The 21,737-nt window shown below is 45.7% G+C and overlaps 1 long non-coding RNA gene across 1 annotated transcript; it reads left to right on the top strand.

Moving 5' to 3' along the window:
* Positions 1-1,086: 1,086 nt before the first annotated feature.
* On the top strand, positions 1,087-12,721 carry LOC116539187. The gene is made up of 3 exons (XR_004263945.1): positions 1,087-1,119; positions 9,687-9,692; positions 12,506-12,721. It is a non-coding gene; the product is annotated as an uncharacterized LOC116539187 (long non-coding RNA).
* The last annotated feature ends 9,016 nt before the right edge of the window (positions 12,722-21,737 follow it).

The following is a 21,737-nucleotide window of genomic DNA, read 5'->3' as shown; positions in this document are numbered from 1 at the left end:
GGGTTCAAGTGATTCTCCTGCCTCAGCCTCCAGAGTAGCTGGAATTGTAGGTGCTTATCACCACACTTGGCTAATTTTTGTATTTTTAGTAGGGATGGGGTTTCACCATGTTGGCCAGGGTGATCTTGAACTCCTGACCTCAGGTGATCCGCCTGCCTCAGCCTCTCAAAGTGCTGGGATTACAGGCATGAGCCACTGTGCCTGGCAGCAAATGTATTTATTGTACCAGTGCACTTAGTGAGTTTGGCTAGTATGAAATTCCAGGTTGGAAGTAATTTTGAAGTCGTGGCCCCAGTATCTTTTAGTTTTCATTGTTGTACTTGAAAAGTCCAGTTTGGTCCTTTTTTTTTTTTTCTTGAGACAGGGTCTTATTCTGTCGCCCAGGCTGGAGTACAGTGGCGCAATCATAGTTTTCGGCATCCTCGACCTCTCAGGCTTGAGTGATTCTCCTGCCTCAGCCCCCCGGATAGTAGCTGGGACTGCAGGCGTGTGCTGCCATACCTGGTTGATCTTTTTCTTTTCTTCTCTTTTCCTTTCAAGATGGAATCTTGCCCTGTTGCCCAGGCTGGAGTGCAGTGGTGTGATCTTGGCTCCCTGCAACCTCTGCCTCACAGGTTCAAGTGATTCTCCTGCATCAGCCTCCTGAGTGGCTGGGATTACAAGCATCTGCCACCACGCCTGGCTAATTTTTTTGTATTTTTAGTAGAGACGGGGGTTTCACCATGTTGGCCAGGCTGGTCTTGAACTCCTGACCTCAGGTGATCTACCTGACTCAGCCTCCCAAAGTGCTGGGGTTAGAAGCATGAGCCCCCACACCTGGCCTCTTTTTCTTTTTTTTTTGGAGATGGAGTCCTACTCTATTGCCCAGGCTGGAATGCAGTGGCGTGATCTCGGTTCACTGCAACCTCCCCCTTCTGGGTTAATGCAGTTCTCCTGCCTCAGCCTTCCAGTAGCCAGGATTACAGGCATGTGCCATCACGCCCAGCTAATTTTTGTATTTTTAGTAGAGATGGGGTTTCTCCATGTTGGTCAGACTGGTCTCAAACTCCCAACATCAGGTGATCTGCCTGTCTCAGCCTCCCAAAGTGCTGGGATTACAGATGTGAGCCACTGCGCCTGGTCTGCCTGGCTAATTTTTTTCTATTTTTAGTAGAGATGGGGTTTTGCCATATTGGCCAGGCTGGTCTCAAACTCCTGACCTTGTAATCCACCTGCTTTGGACTGTCAAAAAGTGCTGGGACTACAGGTGTGAACCACTGCACCTGGCCTCTTTTTTTTTTTTGAGACACAGTTTCACTCTGCCGCCCAGGCTGAGTTCAGGGGTGTCATCTTGGCTCACTGCAGCCTCCCTGGTTCAAGTGATTCTCATGTTTCAGTCTCCTGAGTAGCTGTGATTACAGGTGGGCGCCACTGTGCCCAGCTAATTTTTTTTTTTTTTTAGATGAGTGTTGCATCACTTTGTTGCCCAGGCTGGAGTACAGTTGCACCATTTCGTGCCACTCATCCACCTCCCTGGTTTAAGTGATTCTCCTGTCTCAGCTGCCTGAGTAGCTGGGACTATAAGTCTGCATCACCATGCATGGCTAATTTTTGTATTTTTTTAGTAGGGATGGGGCTTTGCCATATTGGCCAGGCAGGTCTCGAACTCCTGAGTTCAAGTAAGTGATTTACCCTCCTTGGCCTCTCAAAGTACTCGGATTACAAGTTTGAGCCACCATGCCTGGCCTCTAGCTAATTTTTGTATTTTTAGTATAGACAGGGTTTCACCATGTTAGCCAAGCTGGTCTTGAACTTCTGACCTCAAATGATCCGCCTGCCTCGGCCTCTCAAAGTATTGAGATTACAGGCATGAGCCACTGTGCCTGGCTGTGATTTTTCTGTTTTTGTAGAGACAGTGTCTTGCCATGTTGCCCGGGCTGGCCTTGAACTCATCCTCCTAAAGTTCTGGCATTAAAGGCATGATCAGCCAAGGCTGGCCTAGTTTTATTCTTTGTTGCTGTTGTTGTTGAGACAGTTTCGCTCTTTCACCCAAGTTGGAATGCAGTGGTGCGATACGGCTCACTGCAGCCTTTGCTTCCTGGGTTAAAGTGATTCTCCTGCTCAGCCTCCCGAGTTGCTGGGAGTACAGGCGCCTGCCACCATGCCTGGATAATTTTTGTATTTTTAGTAGAGACCGGGTTTCACGATATTGGCCAGGCTGGTTTCGAACTCCTCACCTCAGGTGATCCACCTTCCTCAGCCTTGAAAAGTGCTAGGATTACAGGTGTGAGCCGCCACACCCAGCAAGGCCCAGTTTCATTCTTAACCCTTTGTAAGCGTTATTCCCCTGCTAAACCTTTGGGATCATTGCATCTGTGATTTTCCTAATATGATATGTCTAGTGCTAGCCTTTTTTCACATATCATGCAGGTGCCTAAGTAGTTGTGAAATCTGAAGATTGACACCCTTTCATTATAGGAATTTTTTTTTTTTTTTGAGGTGAAGTCTCGTTCTGTAGCCCAGGCTGGAGTGCAGTGGCGTGATCTCAGCTCACTGCAACCTCCGCCTCCTGGGTCCCGGTTCAAGCAGTTCTACCTCAGCCTCCCAAGTAGCTGGGGTTACAGGCACGAGCCACCATGCCTAGCTAATTTTTGTATTTTTTAATAGAGATGGGGTTTCACTATGTTGGCCCGTCTGGTCTTGAACTCCTGACCTCGTGATTCACCCGCCTCGGCCTCCCCAAGTGTTGGGATTACTTGTGTGAGCCACCGCGCCCGGCTGACAATTTATTCTTTACTGTCTTCTCTGTGTTGTCCTTTTCTGTTTCTTTTATTTGAAGGTTAAACTTCCTGTATTTAGTCTTCTAATCTTAAATATATTTTCAGCTGGGCGCGGTGGCTCACGCCAGTAATCCCAGCACTTTGGGAGGCCGAGGTGGGTGGATCATGAGGTCAGGAGATCAAGACCATCCTGGCCAACATGGTGAAACCCCATCTCTATTTCTTTTTACATACTTTTTTTAAAAAAGAAAAAAATATATATTTTCTTGTCATGTCTTGGTCTTGTTCTGTTTTGGGGGAGCATTTTTGACTATTTTCCAATTTTTTAGACTGAAGTTTTAACTTCTGTTGTTGTATTTTTATATTCTTTATTGTTTTCTATTCTTTTTTAGTATCTCCTGTTCTTGTTTTATGTATATAATATTTTTGCTTATCTCTTTTAATTAAATGATTAAAATTTTAAAATTACAGTTAAAATTATTAAAAAACTAAAAAAGTATTCTAGCTTGTGCAACACAGCAAGTCCCTAAAAGCTGGAATTTCAGGCATGAACACTATGACCAGCTGGTGTGTGCCTGAAGTCCCAGCTACTCAGGAGGCTAAGGCAGGAGCAGTGCTTGAGTCTAGGAGGTGAGGCTGCAGTGAGCCATGATCATGCCACTGCACTCCAGCCTGGGTGACAGAGTAAGAGAGATTCTGTCTCTTAAAAAAAAAAAAAAAAAGATTGTTTCCTTTATTTTTTGTGTTTACCTTGCATTCATTCTTCTTTGCTGCCTCATTTCTTAGTCTTTCTCCCTTGATGTAGCTTTTCCTTCAGTGTCTGATTGTCCTCAGCCATTTTGCCACATGGAGAATGAGGCACTCACCATGGAAAGCTGAGTGTTGGGGGTTTGTGTACTTGTTGCTTTTCACTGTAGGGTGATGGTTGGCTGCTAGTTGTTTTTTTTTGACATGGACTTTCGCTCTTGTTGCCCAGGGTGGAGTGCAGTGGGGTGATCTCGGCTCACTGTAACCTCCACACCCTGGGTTCGAGCAATTGTGCCTCAGCTGCCCCTAGTAACTGGGATTACAGGCGTGTGCCACCATGCCCAGTTAATTTTGTTTTTGTGTTTTGAGATGGAGACTCGCTTTGTTGCCTAGACTGGAGTGCAGTGGCACGATCTTGGCTCACTGCAACCTCCGTCTCCCAGGCTCAAGCAATTCTCCTGCCTCAGCCCCCTGAGTAGCTGGGACCACAGGTGCAATAGTAGAGATGGAGTTTTGCCATATTGGCCAGGCTGGTCTTGAACTTCCGACCTCAGGTGATTCACCCGCAATGCTGGGGCTATAGGTGTGAGCCATCCTGGCCATTTTTGGTGGACCTTTTTCTGGGGCTAAACGTCTGGTGCCCTGTGGCTGCAGAAGAGCAGAACTTGCCTGAGGAGGAGACCTGAGAGGCCAACTGTTCTCAGGCGGAGTTTTGCCCACACTCCTTTGTAGCTGCAGTCCTCATTCCCATTGTTCTCACCCTTTTATGTGTTCTGGGGTCAGCCTGTGGCTGCTCAGCTGCAACTCCTGTATTTAAGTTTCTTCTTCCTCTGCTGTTTGGGGTGGGTTAGTGCTCCTCTACCCGCCATCCATCTTCCTATTCGTGTTCTATTTAGGGATTCACATATCTTGGAGTTTGTGTGTCTCTTTCCTGTTTTTCGTGTCTTTGATTTTTGCTAAGAGAAGGGGGAGGATCAGAAGCATTTTCTTTTTCTTTTTTTCTTTCAAACAGAGTTTCACTGTTAGCCAGGCTGGCCTCAAACTCCTGACCTCAGGTGATCTGCTCTCCTCAGCCTCCTAGTGTTGGGATTACAGGCGTGAGCCACAGCATCTGACTGAGAATAGTTAGTAGAGCTCAGTTAATTTGACCCATGGCAGGTATGGTACAGAAAGCATCAGTTCCAGGACTGAGAACTGTTATTGTTTTGCTTTTATTTAACTTTTAGTATTGTCATATATTAAAAAAAGTCTTCTTGCTTTTATTTAACTTTTAGTATTGTCATATATTAAAAAAAGTCTTCTTGCTTTTATTTAACTTTTAGTATTTTCATATATTAAAAAAACGTCCACCAAACATGGCCAGGATGGCTCACACCTATAATCCCAGCATTTTGGGAGTCAAGGCGGGTGAATCACCTGGGGTCAGAAGTTCAAGACCAGCCTGGCCAATATGGCGAAACTCCCCATCTCTACTATTGTACCCGTAATCCCTTTTGGATTTCGAAAAACAAACCCTAAAGTGGCCCCTCTGCCTCTTCGAAAGGGGCATTTCCTTTGACATGTAGTCTTCCTAGATGAGAGGCCACTTTCCCAGGAGCATCGCTGTCAGCTGCTATTTTATTCTGGAAAAGGTTTTGGATTTCCTTCTGTATTCCACTTGTAATGGGCTGGTAAGTTCGGATCACAGTATATTTAATATACTGTTTTCGAGGGGCTAGTTCACATTTATTGAGCACTTTCTGTTTATGCAGTGCTGTCCGCGTATTTGTAAGAGGACATACAAAGTTTTGAGATTGGTCCCTGATTTTACAAAATTTAATGATATAACAGAGCAGATATTACTGAGTACGAAATGAGATGGAGTCAGTTAAAAGTAAACAAGAAGAGGGCCGGGCACAGCGGCTCACGCCTGTAATCCCAGCACTTTGGGAGGCGGAGGCAGGCAGATTATGAGGTCAGGAAATCAAGACCATCCTGGCTAATATGGTGAAACCCTGTCTCTACTAAAAATACAAAAAATTACCTGGGTGTGGTGGCGTGCGCCTGTAGTCCCAGCTACTTAGGAGGCTGAGACAGTAGAATCGCTTGAACCTGGGAGGCACAGGTTGCAGTGAGCCAAGATTGTGCCACTGCCCTCCAGCCTGGGTGACAGAGCAAGACTTCATCTCAAAAAGGAAAAAAAATAATAATAAGAGGCTGCTGTGTGGCTGTGATTGTCGCGGCTACATTTGTGGGGAAAGTTCCTTGGGAAGATGAGTTAGTCCAGGCCCTCTTTTCCCTTTAACAGCTTTTGTCCAACACGTAGTCTAGTTCTTAAAGGATGTGAGACATGAATTGGCATGAGAAGGTATACAAAGTGTACATTAAAAAAAATTAGGCATTTTAGCAAATTTAGAAAACCTAGAAACCTCAGAACACCAAATATTTGTCATCTTTTTTTTCCTGATCCTCGTGAGTGTATTGTTTGTATTTAAAATTGGTGGTAATCAGTGATTACGTGCCATTGTACTTCCTCTGTCATGTATTGTGTGACATGCATTCATGTCTTTGGTGTTTCTGGTGGCCGCATGGTGTTTGACATATAAAAGTCCCAGTTTCCTCTACTGTGATTTGGGTGAGGTCTGTATCCTTTGGTACACAGTGGAAGTACAAGGTCAGAGGGGAGGGTGGCATGAGATGAAGCTGGAGAGGCAGGGCAAGGTTATCCGGGGCCTTGTCACCATGGTTACAAGTTGAGATGTTTCATAACCACTGTAGACAGTCCTTGAAGATTTTAGACGTGGAATGATATTTTAAAAAGATGACCCTGGCTGCTGTGTGGATAGTGGATCAAGGGAGACTTGTGGAAATAGGGGGCCGTGAGCAGGCTTGGCTTCAGTGGCATGAGTTAGTCATGATATAGGTGTTTAAATTTAATTTTTTGAGCATATAGGACACTTACATGGTTCAAAACTGAAAAAAAGTATGGGCAATGCAGTGGCTTATGCCTGTAATCCAACCGCTTTGGGAGGCCGAGGCAGGACAACAGAATGAGACCCTGTCTCTACAAAAAATAATGGAAAATTAGTTGGGCATTGTGGTGTGTGCCTGTAGACCTAGCTACTCAGAAGGCTGAGGTGAGGGGTCAAGGCTGCAGGACAACAGAGCAAGACCCTGAGACCCTGTCTCAAAAAAAAAAAAAAATTATAATAGAGGCTAGAAGTTTTTTTTTTTTTTTTTTTGAGATGAAGTTTCACTTTTGTTGCCCAGGCTGGAGTGTAATGGTGCGATCTTGGTTCACTGTAACCTCTGCCTCCCAGATTCAAGTGAATCTTCTGCCTCAGCCTCCCGAGTAGCTGGGACTACCGGCATGTAGTACCACACCCGGCTAATTTTGTATTTTTAGTAGAGACGGGGTTTCTCCATGTTGGTCAGGCCGGTCTCGAACTCCTGACCTCAGGTGATCCACCTGCCTTGGCCTCTCAGAGTGCTGGGATGACAGGCTTGAGCCACCGCACCTGGCCTGAGGCTAGAAATTCTTACTGCCCGGGGTAAAAGTCCTTACTGCCTGGTCTTGTGTCATAGTCTAGTTTTGTAGTAGGGTGGTGTGTTACCTTTTGTGCGTTTAGACACAGATATCATTGTGTTACCTACAAAACCTACAGTAACACGCTGTGCAGGTTTGTAGCCTGGAAGCGGCAGGCTATGCCATGCAGCCTCAGTGTGTAATGGGCTGTACCGTTGAGGTTTGCACAGTGACACAATCACCTGAGGACGCATATCTCAGAATGTACCCCTCATTAGGCATCGCGTGATCGTACAAGCAAATACAGGTATAGATATTTTAGGGTTTTCATTATGACATTTTTTCACACTTACTCAGAAGTAGCTGCAATAGCGTAGTGAACGCTGTTGCTTGTCCCCAGCATTCGCAGTTATCTCCCAAGGCCGGTCCTGGTTCATCTGTTCCTTGTCGTCTCTACCCTATCTGCAATTTTATTGAAGCAGTTCTCGGGCATATTTTATCTAAATATTTCAGTTAATGTACATATTTCAGTCAATAAATAGTGTTCAGATTTCTTGTTTCAGTTTAAGTTAGGAACAAAATATGGTCTATTCATTGGTCTTGGTAGAGATCTTTTAAATCTCACTATATTGATTTCTCTTCCGTGTCTTATTATATTTACTTTTTCCCACGTCTTTTTCTCTCGCAATTAAGTTTTAAAGATAATGGTTCATTTGTCCCAGCGTTTCCTAGAACCTTGTTCTGCTGATTGCATCTTAATGGTGGTGTTTAACTTGCCCCTCTCCCCCGTCATGCCTGTCATTGACACCGTCTAGAGCTGCTGATGTCCAGCGTAAGTGTGGCTCTGGTGCACTTGAAATGTGGTTAGTGTGAGCTGAGATGTGCGGTGAGTGCAGAAGACACCTGGGATTTTTTTTTTTTTTAATAGAGGCTGGGTCTTGCTATGTTGCTCAGGCTGGAGTGCAGTAGCTATTCACAGGCACGATCCCACTACTGATCAGCACAGGAGTTTTGACCTGCTCCATATCTGACCTGGGCTGGTTCACCCCTCCTGAGGCAACCTGGTGGTCCCCTGCTCCCAGGAGGTCACCATACTGATGCCGAACTTAGTGTGGACACCCGATCGGCATAGTGCATATAGCCCAGAACTCCTGGGCTCAAGCGATCCTCCCACCTCAGCCTCCTGAGTAGCTGGGACTATAGGCACGCGCCACCGCGCCCTGTGACACCTGGGATTTTTAATACAAATTGCAAACAAGAGTGTAAATGTTGACATTAATACCTTAAAAATATTGATTACATGTTGATATATAATACTTTGGATATATTGGGTTAAATAAAATATTTAGCCAGCCACAGTGGCTCACGCCTGTAATCCCAGCACTTTGGGAGGCTGAGGCGGGCGGATCACGAGGTCAAGAGATCAAGACCAGCCTGGCCATGATGAAACCCTGTCTCTACTAAAGATACGAAAATTAGCCGGGCGTGGTGGCACATACGTGTAGTCCCAGCTAGTCGGGAGGCTGAGGCAGAAGAATCGCTTGAACCCAGGAGGTAGATGTCGCAGTGAGCCGAGATTGTGCCACTGCACTCCAGCCTGGCAACAGAGCAAGACTCCGTCTCAAAAAAAAAAAAAAAAAAAAAAATTAAAGTTATTTGGTATGTTTCTAGTTTTTAAAAATGTGACAGACCGGGTGTGGTGGCTCACTCCTGTAATCCCAGCACTTTGGGAGGCTAAGGAGGTTGGATTACGAGGTCGGGAGATTGAGACCATCCTGGGTAACATGATGAAACGCTGTCTCTACTAAAAATACAAAAAATGCAAAAAATTAGCGGGGCGTGGTGGCACACGCCTGTAGTCCCAGCTACTTGGGAGGCTGAGGCAGAAGAATCGCTTGCACCTGGAGGCAGAGGTTGCAGTGAGCTGAGATTGCACCATTGCACTCCAGCCTGGGGACAGAGCGAGACTCCGTATCAAAAAAAAAAAAGTGACAACTAGAAAATGAATTAAATACATGGTTCCCTCTGTGGGTCACATTGTCTTTCAGTTGGCTAGCCCTGGTCCAGGGGCTCCATCAGATGCAGATTTGTCGTTTTTTTTTTTTTTTGTGTCATAACTGATATTGTTCTTTCATTTTTGTTTGAGTTTTTGAGATGGAGTCTTGCTCTGTCACCAGTCTGGAGTGCAGTGGCGAGATCTCAGCTCACTGCAACCTTTGCCTCCCGGGTTCAATCAGTTCTTCTGCCTCAGCCTCCCGAGTAGCTGGGACTACAGTACCCACCACCATGCCTGGCTAATTTTTGTATTTTTAGTAGAGATGGGATTCCACCGTATTGGCTAGGCTGGTCTCGAACTCTTGACCTCAGGTGGTCCGTCCCCCCTCAGCCTCCCAAAGTGCTGAGATTCCAGGTATGAGCCATACCTGGCCTAATTTTTAAATTTTTATTAATCGATTATTGACTGGGTCTTACTCTATTGCCTGGGCTGGGACTGGTGTGCAGTGGTGCAATGAGGGCTTAGTGTAGTCTCAAACTCCTGGGTTCAAGTAATCCTTCTGCCTCAGCCTTCTGAGTAGCTAGAATTACAGAAATGTACCAATATACCTAGTCAATTAAAAAAAAAGTTTTTTGACCTGGCACAGTGGCTCATGCCTGTAATCCTAGTGCTTTGGGAGGCCACGGTCGGCAAGTTCCTTGAGTTCCAGAGTTCAAGACAAGCCTGGGCAACATGGTGGGATTCCATGTCTATCACGAGCATACAAATATAAAAGGCCGGGCGCAGTGGCTCACGCCTGTCGTCCCAGCACTTTGGGAGGCTGAGGCGGGTAGATCATGAGGTCAAGAGACTGAGACCATCCTGGCCAACATGGTGAAACCCTGTCTCTACTAAAAACACAAAATTAGCTGGGCGTGATGGCAGGCACCTGTAATCTCAGCTACTCGGGAGGCTGAGGCAGGAGAATCGCTTGAACCCGGGAGGCGGAGGTTATAGTGAGCTTCGATTGTGCCACTGCACTCCAGCCTGGTGACAGAGCGAGACTCTGTCTCATGAAAAAAAAAAAAAAAGGATAAAAGAAGACAGAAACATGGAAGCATTTCCTTTGCATAAGAATGCCAAGATCTAGAATGAAGAGATGGTGAAATGAAGTCAGGCTGCAGGAAGAAAGGCAATATATATATATATATGTTTTTTTTTTTTTCTTCTAGAGATGAGATCTTACCATGTTTCCCACGTTGGACTCAAATGGTCTACCTGCCTCAGCCTCTCAAAGTGCTGGAATTATAAGCAGGAGCCACTGTGCCTGGACCTGAGCTTTGTTTTTTTGTTTGCTTGTTTTTTGAGATAGGGTCTAGTTCTGTTGCCCAGGCTGGAGTGCAGTGGTGTGATCATGGCTCACTGCAGCCTCAACACCCTGGGCTCAGGTGATCCTCCCACCTCAGCCTCCCAAGTAGCTGGGACCGCAGGTGTGCACCACCATGCCTGGCTAATTTTTGTATTTTTTGTAGTGGTGGAGTTTCACCATGCTGTCTAGGCTGCTCGAGCTCCTGAGCTCAAGCGACCCTACTGCCTCGACCTCCCAAATTGCTGGGATTATTGACATTGGTCACTGTGCCCCACCTGGGCTTTTAAAATTAATGTATGACACACACAGAAAAGTACATACCTTATGTGTATATTTCCATACATGTACTCAGTACCTGGACTAAGCAGAGAATATTTCAGAAGCCCAGAAGCCACCTTTCACTCCCCGTGCCTGTTCTGTGCTTCCCCAGGGTTAACTGCTGTCTGCTGACACCTTGAGTACTTCTGTCTGTTTCTGAACTTTTTATAGACAATAATGTCACACAGTGTTTACTCATGTCTGACTTATTTATTTATTTTTAAATTCAGTCTGTGCTTATCTTTCGGCTTCTTTTGATCAATATTATGTTTCCTTTTTTTTTTTTTTTTTTTTGAGACGGAGTTTCACTCATGTTACCCAGGCTGGAGTGCAATGGCGCGATCTCGGCTCACCGCAACCTCCGCCTCCTGGGTTCAGGCAATTCTTCTGCCTCAGCCTCCTGAATATTACGTTTCCAAGATTCATCTGTGCTGCTGCATAGTGCTGTAGATGGTTAATTGTCTTAATTGTATGATATTCCACTGTCTGAATTTAGCATAGTTTTTTTATTTGTTGTACGATACATCGACATTTGAGTTGTTCCCAGTTTTTGGATATTCCGATACCCACATAGACCTTTGGCATGTGATGTCAGAGGGACATGGCGGTAGCAGTGACATCCTGCGAGAAGGTTGGGCCAAAATGACTGTCACTGGAGGCAGCAGCAGGTGCCACAGAAGCATGCTTGGAAGTAGTGCCATTGGAGCCCAGAGGTTGGTTGGCATGGATGGGCTTTGGGGAGGAGGTGTGTGGGGGGCTAGGCTACACATGGGGGGTGGATGGGACTGAGGAGGCCAGGTGTTGGGAGCTGGTGGAGTCACTGTCAGGAGACAAGTTACTAGGACAGCAGACCCAGGCAGCATGGTGGGTAGTTCAGCCGGCCCGGGCAGCGTGGTGAGTAGTTCAGCCAGCCTGGGCAGCGTGGTGGGAAGGACAGACAGACAGCCCGGGCAGCGTGGTGGGTAGTTCAGCCAGCCCGGGCAGCCTCCCAAGTAGATGGAACTACAGGTGTGTACCACCACGGTTGGCTAATTTTTTGTACTTTTAGTAGAGACAGGGTTTTGCCATGTTGGCCAGGCTGGTCTCGAACTGCTGAGCTCAAGCCATCCGCCCACCTCAGCCTCTTAAAATGTGTGATCCACCGTGCCCGGCTGTTGTGCTGTTTTTTTTTTTGTTTGTTTGTTTATGGTGCCACATATACTCTGGCTGACTTTCTTCTGGCCTCATGTCCAAACTTTTCTCTTCAAGGTGTGCAGTCCTTTTGGTTTTGTCAGTCATCATTAAACATGTTGGACTGAGATTTAGGGCAGCCTCCCCTTTCCAGTTCAGATCTCTGAGGCCGAGGTGCATGGGTCAGTTTGGTACCACCTGTGTGCACTGGCACCTCCGGGCTGTGGGCAGAGCAATATAGCAGGCCCAGCCAACTTGGGCCACAGGTCTCCTCTGTTGTCTTGCTGCCCGGAGGTGCCCATTGAGCAGAATCTGAAAGAATACATGGCACTTGCTGCGCAGAGAACAAGAGCCTTTGAGGCCCTCGGTGGCCAGGACTGAGGCTGCCTCCAGTGAGTGGCCGGAGGGAGGCTCCCCTTCCCTCGAAGTGAGTGATTCGGGGTGTGAGGAAGTGAGGTGGAACTTCCTGGCTCCCAGACCTCTCTGTTCTCAGATGCTGGGTGTTAGCAGGGCCTGGGAGAAGGGGAAGTGTTTGCCTGCTCTCTCCTGCTGCCTGAAGGAAGGCAGGGCCCATTGTGTCCTCTACTGAGGTTTCCAGGGCTGGTGAACAGGAAGGAGGATGGGATGTAGGCTCTCTGGGTGTCAACCAGATCCATCCCTAGCCTTGTTTCTTATGATGAGTTTTGTAGCAACAGACTGTTGCTTGTCTTGTTTGTGAATATATTCCATGATAATTTTGCTGTTAAGACTGTTTATAGGCTGAGTGAAATGGCTCATACCCATAATCCTACTTTGAGAGGCTGAGGTAGGAGGCTCACCTGAGCCCAGTAGTTTGAGACCAGCCTGGGCAACGTGTCAAGACACTGTGTCTATTTTAAAAAGAATAAAAGGGGCGGGCGCGGTGGCTCAAGCCTGTAATCCCAGCACTTTGGGAGGCCGAGGCGGGTGGATCACGAGGTTAAGAGATCGAGACCATCCTAGTCAACATGGTGAAACTCCGTCTCTACCAAAAATACAAAAAAAATTAGCTGGGCATGGTGGTGCGTGCCTGTAATCCCAGCTACTCAGGAGGCTGAGGCAGGAGAATTGCCTGAACCCAGGAGGCGGAGGTTGTGGTGAGCCGAGATCGCGCCATTGCACTCCAGCCTGGGTAACATGAGTGAAACTCCGTCTCTCAAAAAAAAAAAAAAAAAAAACCAAAGAATAAAAATAAGTTTAAAAGTGACTGAGACTTCATTTTAGTAGATGGAAGTTGCTTTAGTGTTTTTGTTTTGTTTTGTTTTTGAGACAAGGTCTTGTTCTGTTGGCCAGGCTGGAGTGCAGTGGTGCAATCCTGGCTCACTGCTGTCTCCAACTCCTGAGCTCAGCTGAATCTCCTGTCTCAGCCTGCTGAGTAGCTGAGATTACAGGCAGAAGCCACTGTGCCAGGCTAATTTTTTGTATTTTTAAGAGAGGAGTCTCACTGTGTTGCCCAGGCAGGTCTCAAATTCCTGGCCTGAAGTGATCCTCCCATTTTGGCCTCCCAAAGTGCAGGGATTACAGTTGTGAGCCACCATATGCCCGTCCTGCCTTAGTTATTGTAAGAATTGTCTTACACCGTTTTGTTTTTAATTTATGAGCAGTTAGTCAATGAATGCAGACTGTTTTGGATGGCACAATCGAGGAAGAAGTTTTTAGAATGGATTGTAAGATCAAGATCAACACTTTCATATTCTGATATTCTAGAACGTGTAAACAGTTCCAGAATGTTCGAAGTCCATCAACAAATTGCCCTTCTCTTGTAGGTTATCATACGTCTTTTCCTGGAGTGCTGCTTCTGTGTTCATCTTTACTGTTTCTGCTTTTGTGAGATGTCCAGGATTATTAACACTTTGCATGAAATGCTGCCATCCACTAGTTGCAGAGAGGACCATGCATAGGCAGTGGGATGCTTCCAAAGGAAGCAGAGGCCCTTTTGCAGCTAAAGAACGCTTTCTCTCTGATGGACGTACTGTAAGCACTTTATCTGTTTTCACTGTTTAATTGTTAAGAAGGCCTTCCAGTTAGGAACTACTGTCCCTGCCTTACAGGCAAGACTGAGGCCAGAGAGGTTGAGTCACCTGCCTAAGAACACCTATTCTTTGGAGGCGAGGTCAGGGTGCTGTGGCACAGTGATGATATGGAGGACCCAGGGATGGAGTGACAAAGGGGGAAGACCCTGTCACGCCTTGTCCCTCTGAGCGGGACAGGCAGCTGCTACAGGAGTTTGGTGGAGTCACCTGCTCTAGATGCCTGTTTGCTTGGGAGGACCTTCCTGTTGAGAGGTAGTAAGCGTTTGGGTGAGAGTAGTGACAGCCAAAGTACTAAGAATTGGTCATTGTTCTGATGTCACCCACTTGCGGAAAAAGAAAAAGAGTTGGTCAGATTCTGCCTGTGTATTTGAAGACAGAGCAAAAAGGAGTAAGTAGATGGGATAATTTATAGTGAACAGAAATTGGTCGGCTCACACTTCTGGAAGCTGAGAAGTCCGGTATCAAGGTGCAGGTATCCGTCAAGGGCCTTTGTGTTGCACTGCCATGTGGTGGAAGGTGAAAGGGCAAAGAGAGAGTCAGAGGCCTCATGCGCCCTCCCCAACGCCACCTTTTTTTTTTTTTTTTTTGAGACAGAGTCTCGTCCTGTTGCCCAGGCCGGAGTGCAGTGGCGCCATCTTGTCTTACTGCAGTCTCCACCTCCCGGGTTCAAGCGATTCTCCTGACTCAGCCTCCCGAGTAGCTGGGACTACAAATGCGTACCACCACACTCAGCTAATTTTTTGTATTTTTAGTTGAGGCGGTGTTTAACCGTGGTAGACAGGATGGCCTTGATCTCCTGATCTCCTGATCTGCCCGCCTTGGCCTCCCAAAGTGCAGGGGTTACAGGTGTAAACCACTGCACCCAGCTGCAAGACCACTTTTTAAAGCATTTAATGATTGGTTCTTTGATCATCTTCCTGGGGTACAGCATGACGTGGGGCAGGTTGCTAACCTAGGTGGGCTGATGGAGCTGTGGAGACCGTGCTGATGATTCTCGTCCTTGTAAGAAGGGCAGTAGGAGGGCTTCAGGGCAGGGAGTGACTTCTCAGCCTTGCCTGTTAGGCTCTGGGTTCCTTCCTTGTCTTTCTGCTGCCGTGTGAATAATGGACTGGAAGGGACTGCAGTGGAGGCAGCAAATGCAGTCCTCAGGAAGCGGGTGGTCACTGATTTGATGTGGCAGATGAAGAGGGCACAGGGACGACTTGTGGGACTAGGCCTGAGCCAGATGCTCGGCTCGCTGCTTGAACAGAAAGGTGCGTGGTGGTGCCGTTCACCCAGACAGGGTCAGGCAGGCTCAGGTCAGCTCTGGGTGGTTTATTCCAGGGGTGGCAAACTCTCTGGCCAGGCTTGGTAGTGTTTCAGATTCGTTCACCAAGAAGCAAAATCAAGGATAACTCCACAAATTTTTATTTTTTATTTTATTTTATTTTATTTATTTTTTTTGAGACGGAGTTTCGCTCTTGTTACCCAGGCTGGAGTGCAATGGCGCGATCTCAGCTCACCGCAACCTCCGCCTCCTGGGTTCAGGCAATTCTCCTGCCTCAGCCTCCTGAGTAGCTGGGATTACAGGCACGCACCACCATGCCCAGCTAATGTTTTGTAGTTTTAGTAGAGACGGGGTTTCACCATGTTGACCAGGATGGTCTCAATCTCTTGACCTCGTGATCCACCCGCCTCGGCCCCCCAAAGTGCTGGGATTACAAGCGTGAGCCACCGCGCCCGGCTAACTCCACAAATTTTTATTGACAAAGGTCAAAATATAATTGACTGCTTTCTTTTTTTGTAATACGGATCTGCTAATTAGAAGAACAAAATTTTGGGGGGATAACATTTTGCTTAATTGGGGTTCAAAGTTAATGTTCCTTGTCGTAAAAATTACTGGAAGTGTTTATCTGTTAAGTGCTTATCTGTGATACAATTTTATGTGTTTCATCTTTGAAAATGTCTTCACACTGATAGCTGTTGCCATATTCCAGTATCAGTCCAGGAGCAGATGATTTATTTTTATTGTGATATAATTCATTTACTATAAACTTCACATTTTAAAAATGTACAGTTCAGTGGGGTTCTTTGGTATGTTCAGAGTTGTACAACCATTACCACTATTTAATTCCAAAACATTTCCATCACCCCAAAAATAAACCCCATACTCATGAGTAGGCATTCACTAATCCTCCCTCCCCGGTCCCTGCCCCGATCTGCTTTTTTACAAATATTTTCTCCATTCTCTGGGTTGTATTTTCACTTTTTAATTTTTCTTTTCTTTTCTTTTTTTTTGAGGTGGAGTCTTGGTCTGTCACCCAGGCTGGAGTGCAGTGGTGTGATCTCCACTCAACTGCAGCCTCCGCCTCCCTCCTGCCTCAGCCCCCCGAGTAGCTGGACTACAGGCACACGCCACCACACCTGGCTAATTTTTTTGTATTTTTAGTAGAGATGGGGGTTTCACTGTGTTGGCCAGGTTGGCCTTGATCACTTGGACCTTGTGATCCGCTGGTTGGGATTACGGGCGTGAGTGACCACCCCTGGCCTAGTTTATCTTTTCTTGGTGACTTCCTTTGAAGCACAAATGTTTTTAATTTTTGATGAAGTTCAATTTTCTTGTTTTTCCCTTTAGTTTCTTGTGCTTTTGTTGCATCTGATTGCCTAATTCAAACCAGGGAGCTTATGTTTTCTTCTAAAAGTTTTATAGTTTTAGCTCAGACAGGTTTCATGGTTTTAGCTCATACAAGCCTTCGATCTGTTTGACTTAATTTTCTTAGATGACATTAGGTAGGATCCAAGCCTCCTTTTGCATGTACAGTTGGCTGAACAGCATTTGTTGGAAAGACTGTGCCTTTCCCCATTGAATTGCCTTGCCACCCTTTTTGAAAATCAGTTGAACGTGAATGTGATGGTTTATGTCTGGGTACTCAGTTCTGTTCCATGGATCTATACATCAGTCTTTATGCCAGTAACACCCTGTCTGGATTATTGCAGCAGTGTAATACATTTTGTAATGAGGAAATGTGAGTCCTTTGACTTTGTCTTTTTCAAGATTGGGTGTCTTGCATTTTCATATGAGTTTTAGGATCTTGTCAATATCTACTAAAGAACCTTTTGGGATTTTGAAAGGGATTGTGTTGAATATGTAGATCAGTTTAGGATATTGCCATCTTATTAGCAAGTCTTCCAATTGGGGGACACAAGATACTTGTCCATTTATTTAGGTCTTCAATTTAATTAATTTATTTATTTTGAGACGGAGTCTTGCACTGCTCTCTGGGCTGGAGTGTAGTGGCGCCATCTCAGCTCACTGTAACCTCCATCTCACAGGTTCAAGTGATTCTCCTGCTTCAGCCTCCTGAGTAGCTGAGATCACAGGCACATGCCACCACACCTAGCTAATTTTTGTATTTTCAGTAGAGATGGGGTTTCACCATAGTGGCCAGGCTGGTCTTGAACTCCTGACCTCGTAATTCACCCACCTTAACCTCCCAAAGTGCTGGGATTACAGGTTTGAGCCACCACGCCAGGCCAGATTTCATTTTTAGATTGCAATTGTATAGACATAAAATTGATTTTTGTATATTGGGTCTTGTATCCTGCAACTTTGCTGAACTTTTTCTTGTGTGGATTCCTTGGGATTTTCTGTATATAGGATTATGTCATTTGGGAATAGAGTTTTACGTCTTCCTTTTAAATCTGGACACTTTTTTTTTTTCCTTGCCTGATTGGCCTGGCCAATAACATGTTGAGTAGAAGTGGTGAAAGCTGACGTTCCCATCTTCATTCCTGTTTTAGGGGAAAGCTTTTAGTCTTTAGCCATTGGTATGACATGAGCTGTGGTTTTCCATAGATGCCCGTCATAAGATTAAGAAACCCCTTTTATTTCTAGTTTGTTGAGTGTTTCCGTTATAAGGGTTAGATTCTGTCGTATGTTCCTTCTCCATCTGCTGAGGTGATTATTAGTTTTTTTTCCTTTTTTGAAGTAGCGTGTTCCCTTGATTTTCATATCTGCATTTCTGTAGTAAATCCACTTGGTTACGACATCTAATACTTTTTAAATCTTGCTGGGTTTGGTTTCCTAGAGTTTTGTTGAGGGTTGTTGCATCTTTGTTCATAAGTGGTATTATGTTGGTCTGTAGTTTTTCTCTTTTTCAAAAAAAAATTTTTTTTTTTTTTTTGAGATGGAGTTTTGCTCTTGTTGCCTAGGCTGGAGTACAACGGTGCAATCTTAGCTCACCACAACCTTCACCTCCCAGGTTCAAGTGATTCTTCTGCCTCAGGCTCCCAAGTAGTGGGATTATAGGCATGCCTGAATAATTTTGTATTTTTAGTAGAGATGGGGTTACTCCATATTGGTCAGGCTGGCCTTGAACTCCTGACCTCTGGTCATCTGTCCACCTTGGCCTCCCAAAGTACTGGGATTACAGGAATGAGCCACCATGCCCGGCCTAAAAAAAAAAATTAATTTTATTTTAGATAGGTGGTCTTGCTCTGTGGCCCTGCTGGAGGGCAGTGGTGCCATCATGGCTGACTGCAGCCTTAACTCCTGAGCTCAAATGATCCTCCTACCTCAGCCTCCTGAGTAGCTGGGACTAGAGGCAAGTGCCTGTAGTTTTATTTTTTGTGTGTTCTCTTTATGTATTTGGTGCAAGGGTAACACTAGTTTTATAGAATGAGTTGGCAAGTGTATTTCCCTTTTCCGTTTTTTGGAAGAGTTTGTGAAGCACTGGTTATTATGGCTTTAAATGGTTTGGTAGGATTCACCTGTGAAGCCATCTGGATCTTTGCTTTTCTTTTAAGTTTTAAAAATTATTAGTTTCCTTGTTTGTTATAAGTGTATAGGTTTTCTGTTTATTCCTGAGTAATTTTTGTTGTTCTGTATCTTTTTATTTATTTTTTTTGAGATGGAATGTCCCTCTGTTGCCCAGGCCAGAGTGCAGTGGCACGATCTCGGCTCCCTGAAACCTCTGCCTCCCAGGTTCAAGCGATTCTTCTGCCTCAGCCTCCCGAGATGCTGGGATTGCAGGTGCGCGCTACCTCGCCCAGAAAATTTTTGTATTTTTAGTAGAGATGGGGTTTCACCATGTTGGTCAGGCTGGTCTCGAACCCCTGACCTTGTGATCCGCTCGCCTCAGCCTCCCAAAATGCTGGGATTACAGTCGTGAGACTGCACCTGGCCTGTTCTATGTCTAAGAATTTGTTCATTTCATCCAGATTATCTAATTTGTTGGTATGTAGTTGCTTATAGCATTCCCTATGATCCTTTTTATTTCTTATTTTTATTTTTAGCTTGAGATGAAGTCTCACTCTTTCTCCCAGGCTGGAGTGCAGCAGCAGGATCTTGGCTTACTGCAACCTCCACCTCCCAAGTTCAAGCGATTCTCCTCCCTCAGCCTCCCAAGTAGCTGGGATCACAGGTGCACACCACCTAACCTGGCTAATTTTTGTGTTTTTAGTAGAGACTGGGTCTCACCATATTGGCCAGGCTGGTCTCGAACTCCTGACTTCAGGTGATCTGTCCACCTCCACCTCCCAAGTGCTGGAATTACTGGAATTACAGGCGTCAGCCACCCGGCCGCAACTCTTTTTATTTCTGTCAGGGCTTGTGTTTCCTCTTTGATGCCAATAGATTTTAGTGAGTGGGATTGTTTTTCTCTTTTTCTTGGTCATTCTAGCTAAAGGGTTGTGAATTATGTTAAACTTTTCAGAGAAGCAACTTTTTTTTTGAGATGGGGTCTCACCCTGTCGCCCAGGCTGGAGTGCAGTGATGCAATCTTGGCTCACCACAGCCTCCGCCGCCCACCTTCAAGCTATTCTTCTGCCTCAGCCTCCTGAGTAGCTGGGATTACAGGTACGTGCCACTGTGCCCCGCTAATTTTTCTATTTTTAATAGAGACAAGGTTTCACCATGTTGGCCAGGCTGGTCTTGAACTCCTGACCTCAGGTGATCCACCCGCCTTGGCCTCCCAAAGTGTTGGGATTACGGACATTAGCCACCATGCCGGGCCAAGAAGCAACTTTTAATTTGTTGATATTCTGTTATTTTTTGATTCTCTATTTTGTATATTCTACTTTAATTTCTTTCTGCTTGCTTTGGGTTTAGTTTTTTTCTAGTTTCTTTTTTTTTTTAATTTGTTTAGACGGAGTCTGTCTCTGTCACTCAGGCTGGAGTACGTGGCACAGTCTTGGCTCACTGCAACCTCTGCTTCCTGGGTTCAAGTGATTCTCCTGTCTCAGCTTCCTGAGTAGCTGAGATTACAGGCGTGCACCACCTTACCTGGCTGTTTTTGTTTTTTTCCTAGTGACAGGTTTTCATCATGTTGGACAGGCTGGTCTTGAACTCCTGACCTCAAGAGATCTGCCTGTCTTGGTCTTCCAAAGTACTGGGATTTCAGGCGTGAACCACTGTGCCTGGCCCTCTTTGCAGTCGCGCATCATCGCCCACTGCAACCTCTGCCTCCTAGGTGAAGTGATTCTCCTTCCTCAGCCTCCCAAGTAGCTTGGATTACAGGCACGTGCCACCACACGCGGCTAAATTTTGTATTTTTAGTGGAGGTGGTGTCTCACCATGTTGGCCAAGCTGGCCTCGAACTCCTGAGGTCAAACGATCCACCCACCTCAGCCTCCCAAAGTGTTGGGATTGCAGGCGTGAGCCACTGCGCTTGGCCTAGTTTTTTTTCTAGTTTCTTAATGCTTTTAGCTGTGTTATAGAATAAATTGGATTCCCTTAAAAGGTATGTTAAAGTCCTAAACCCCAGTACTTCAGAATTGACCTTATTTGGAAATGGGGTCATTGCAGATTAGTTAAGATGAGATCATACTTGAGTAGGGTAGGCCTCTAATCCAGTATGACTTGTGTGTCATACTGGATTTGTATAAAAAAGAATGCCTTGTGAACACAGACATCCGCAGAAGGAAGACAGCGTGCAGACACACAGGGAGAAGGTGGCGCCTGACTGGGGTGATGCTTCCACAAGCCAAGGAGTGTCAGGGAGGCCCACAGACCCCAGAGCCTGATCAAGGCAGGGAAGATGGGTCTCTAGAGCCATTACAGAGCACATGGCCTACTGACACCTTGACTTTGGACTTCTGGCCTTCAGAACTCCAAGACTGTAAATTTCTGTTGTTACATGTGTCCTAGGAGAAAACAACCTGCTTCCTATAAATGTTGCTGTGTTGTATTTTCATTTTCATTCAGTTAAAAATATGTTCTGTTTTCCCTTGTGACTTTAGAGGTATGTCATTTAATTTCTAAATACTTTGGTATTTCCCACATTTGTTTTGTTGATTACTCATGTAATTCCTGTATGATCAGAATTATACTTTGTATAATTTAAGCATGTTTGTTAGATTTTAAAAAAATCATGTGTTATGCTGGGTGTGGTGGCTCATGCCTGTAATCCCAGCACTTTGGGAGGCCGAGGCAGTTGGATCACCTGAGGTCGGGAGTTTGAGACCGGCCTGACCAACATGGAGAAGCTCCATCTCTACTAACAGTACAGAATTAGCCAGGCGTGGTGGCATACGCCTGTAATCCCAGCTACTCGAGAGGCTGAGGCAGGAGAATCATTTGAACCAGGGAGGCGGAGGTTGTGGTGAGGCAAGATTGCGCTATTGCACTCCAGCCTGGGCAACAGGGGTGTAACTCTGTCTTAAAAAAAAAAAAAAAAAAAAAAACAACAACAATTCTGTGTTATATTCTGTCCTGGGGAGTGTTCCATCAGTGCTTAAAAATAATAAGCATTATACAGTCGTTAGGTGGAATGATCCCTAGATGTCAGATTGAATTGGTTGATAGTACTACGTTTTCCGTACGTTTCCTCATTTTCTGTCTAGTTCTATGAGTGATTGAGAATAG

Source organism: Sapajus apella, unplaced genomic scaffold (genome assembly GCF_009761245.1).
Source record: "Sapajus apella isolate SASKATOON/1434 unplaced genomic scaffold, GSC_monkey_1.0 scaffold126, whole genome shotgun sequence".
Classification (NCBI taxonomy): Eukaryota; Metazoa; Chordata; class Mammalia; order Primates; family Cebidae; genus Sapajus; species Sapajus apella.
The sequence above is the reverse complement of the archived record's forward strand: the minus strand, read 5'-3'. Positions and strand labels throughout refer to the sequence as shown.